Raw genomic sequence first — 4,051 nt, 5'->3', positions numbered from 1 at the left:
AGGAGTGTTTAAAGAGTGAGTTCAGACACCCGAGTCATCGCCCCGCCCAAGGAGACTTTTATTGGGCGTGGAGGCTGTGTTTAAGGGTCCCATTTGAGGTCCAGACTGTGTCAGTGAAACAGTCTAGATAGGTTATTAAATACATGCACAATATTTGATGTTCCCAACAAGGTCTGTCTGATTCAGTGGGGCCAAATTTCAATAAAGATATTCAATGATTTTTTTAAAAGGGCAGATTAGAACTGGAATCAAATAATCCCCCCACATATACACGTTAATTCATTAATTAGTGGAATTAATAATCATACCGTGACACTTTTTCAGATCCTATATATTGTGATACAAATGCAAAGCCAAGGCAAGAAGCAATCTATAATAATATATAATAGTGAGAAGATTTAAAGTAAGCAACATAAGGTAAAATATTGTCCTGAAGGAAAGAAAAATAAATAATATCACTGGCTTCACGTTTCCAGACCCGTATGTACCTTTTACATACAAGGTACACACAATGTCATTACACATTATTATGTATAATGACAAATAAAGCTCATTATCCTTAAGTTACAGTCACCAGACACATATAGGGACCAAGTGTCAATACTAAGGTAAAGCTTGTCCTCTATGGACGGCATGCTTCAGTAGGTTATTTTCTGTGCTGTTCGCATCACCCTCTGCAGATGAGCAGCTCACACACCAGTTGATGATGGAGGAGAATCATCGCTACAACTTCTACCACGATGAAGAGAGGGCAGTGGGTGTGAAGTCCACAACCATCTGCTTTGTTTTCTTCACGTTCTTGCCCCAGTCCACCAGATCCTCTACCTCCTGCCTGCATGACGGCTCCTCGTCATGGGAAATCGAGCTCTGCCATGCCATCTGCAAACTTCACAATGAAGCTGTGAACATAGTGTAGCGCAGGGGGCTGAGTACACGGCCCTGAGGATGACCTTTGTTGATGAGGGAGGAGGACATTCTGTGGATCCTCACTGACTGGGGCCTGTGTGTCAGGTTCATTAACCAGTCGTAGAGGGATGGTGGTGGTAAAAGCCATATCAATCTGCCGACTATATTCTGCAGGTCAGTCGTTTTGAATGCTGAACTGAAGTGAAGGAGGAGCAGCCTGATACATCTGATCTCCAGGTGAGTGAGAGCAGAGGGGATGATGGATGAAAGAGCGTCTTCCTTTCCTTCCTGTCTGCAAACTGGCCTGGATTAATTGCTAAGCATTCAAAACATTTCATAACATTTGGTAATTTATTAAGTTGGCCAGAATTGATACTGAGCGCTTGAACCTCCAACTGCATACATGACCATCAAAATAACACATTTCCAGTGGTACAGATAATTAATTAGGCGCTAACTTTTCGTTCTGTGCGTTATTGTTCAGGCTAAGTTCAGAAACTGTCCGCGGACCGCTTGGTGTCCACTGTATTGGCTTTTAATGCCTGTAAAATAACGATGTTCACAACAAGAAATTAATCTGCGGTTTACGTCACTGTCCTGGTTCTCAATATCTATCTATCTATCTATCTATCTATCTATCTATCTATCTATCTATCTATCTATCTATCTATCTATCTATCTATCTATCTATCTATCTATCTATCTATCTATCTATCTATGTGTGTGTGTGTAAATTGCGTAACCTTCAAACCTACTTCTTTTCTAAATTATTTATTTTAACATTTATTTTTTTGAGAAAGGAGAATGATTAATAAACTTATCTTGTACACCAGGAGCAATACAATTTAAACTGTCTATAAGGTAAGTGTAAAGACTAAAAGTGCTATACATTAAAGTGATACAGACTTGGGCTGGACGATAATTCAATAATAATAGATATTGATCAATAGACGTGTGGTAGGACAGAAAAGGGGTCAATAAAAACTTCCTTCCTTTTGCATTTTAGCCATGCAGGTTAATGCTAGAGTCATCATACCCTCCCAACCAATCACAAACACAGATCCACAAATGCTATGTCACCAAGCTCCGCCCCTTCAAAGACTTATTTTTATTTAAAACTTGCAGTTATGGTAAAAAAGTTGGTTACATAAAAGGTTGCGTTTGAATGCAGTGTCAGTGTGTTCTTTGTTTAAAAATAGGTCATCAAGCAAGAACATAAGATGGTCAGGGCTACACTTAAAATATGTTTTTTTTTTATAATTATCAATATAGATCAATATTATTTCTTCTTAATCAATACACATTTTTTCTATATCATCCAGCCCTAATATAGATAGTATTAAAAGTCAAAGGGAAACAAAATCACTGACAATATAAGAAGTGATGAAACAAATTTTTTACAGGTTTTTAATCTTCAAATGTTGTTGTTTAAAAGTGGACCAGCAGAATCCCAAATAAAACGTAAAAATTAAAAATATTTGCTTAAATTTCCGTCTGAACCACTCCATGCGGGTATCAGTCATGATGGAGGCCACATTTTTCTTCTTTGTGGCCCTCAGATTAAACACCTTCTTACTGTAACTTCTCCGCCTGGAGCCAGAAGAGGCTTCACAGTGTTTTTCCTCCTCAACATCTGCTGAGTCTATTTTTGATGGAGACCCTTGAGTTTGAAGCTGTCTTTTGAACTTGAGCTCCTTTTCCTATTTGTCTCTGGCCTTTTGACCCTCGGGCGGCTCTTCGGTTCCTCGGTCAAACTGTTAAAATTAATCGCATCTGGCACTCAGACCATTGTTTTCCATTTCAAAACGTTTTTTTTAGTTTATATTACGGCACCTCATGATGTTTCTTCAAGGGTGGCTTCGTACTGGATGAAGGTCTCTGCAGGGTCTTGGTGAGATCTTCTGGGGTACATTAAGACCAGGGGGCCCCTATAATGTGTGGTATATTTTGATATGCTGCAGAGATGTCTTTGTGGTTTCTTCGTGTTGATGAGGATAGTAGGAAGAGGTAAACCTTATTGTTTAATCCTAAACCCATTAAAGTGGTTTTCTAAATTTGCTGTAATCCATTTCCTAGCGGGGCGTTTAGGTTGTGGAGAGCTAAGCGTGCCTTTAGTTGGGTGTGAAACTGTCTTTAATACCCATGAAATTGATCAGGTGCCTAAAGCAAATATAATCAAACCCAATTTAATTAAAACTACCCATACCAGGAGCAAATCCTACGTTTTTTAGAGGACAGGAAAGTCTTTGCCACCGACCTCTGTAATTTATTTATATACATGAAAAATAATGACACATTATGCCTGTTGAAGCATTTTTGAGTTGATTTGTTCATCTCTACTGGACTATAATCTTACTGAAAGACCCAATGATCGTTTTCAGTTTTGTGTCAGCTTCCACCAGATTCTCCTTCAAGATGTCCAGCTGTTTCAACAAAGTTGTGGGACCGGACCTGCGGAGGAGAAACAGGCCCACAGCATCACAGATCTGTACCTATAATTAGTACCTAACGGTGGACATGAGGGGCTTTTCCACACATTCAAGTGTGTCACACCAGACTCACCTGGAGCGTTTGTTACTGTGAAGTTCAGTCTTAGTGTCTTCTGACCAAAACACATAGTCCAGCAAAGCCCAGCAGTTAGTTTTTCCTTAGCCAACAACAGTTTTCATATAGATCACATCTAAACCTTTATTCATTAACTTCAGGCTCAAGGCGTTCACTGAAGTCCTTGTGTTAAACAGTGCATCACTGCAGAGGAAATCTGCCTGGATTCACCAATTGGGAGTAGAATAAGAGTTGGGAGTGGAATTATATAAAGAAAATGATGTATGGACATCATTTGGAATTATATATATATATATATATATATATATATATATATATATATATGTTTATATATATATATATATATATATATATATATATATATATATATATATATATATATATATATATATATATATATATATATATATACAGGGGTTGGACAATGAAACTGAAACACCTGTCATTTTAGTGTGGGAGGTTTCATGGCTAAATTGGACCAGCTTGGTGGCCAATCTTCATTAATTGCACATTGAACCAATAAGAGCAGAGTGTGAAGGTCCAATTAGCAGGGTAAGAGCACAGTTTTGCTCAATATATT

The sequence above is a fragment of the Fundulus heteroclitus genome, chromosome 6 (genome assembly GCF_011125445.2).
Source record: "Fundulus heteroclitus isolate FHET01 chromosome 6, MU-UCD_Fhet_4.1, whole genome shotgun sequence".
NCBI classification, from domain to species: domain Eukaryota; kingdom Metazoa; phylum Chordata; class Actinopteri; order Cyprinodontiformes; family Fundulidae; genus Fundulus; species Fundulus heteroclitus.
This window is presented reverse-complemented; position numbering follows the sequence as displayed.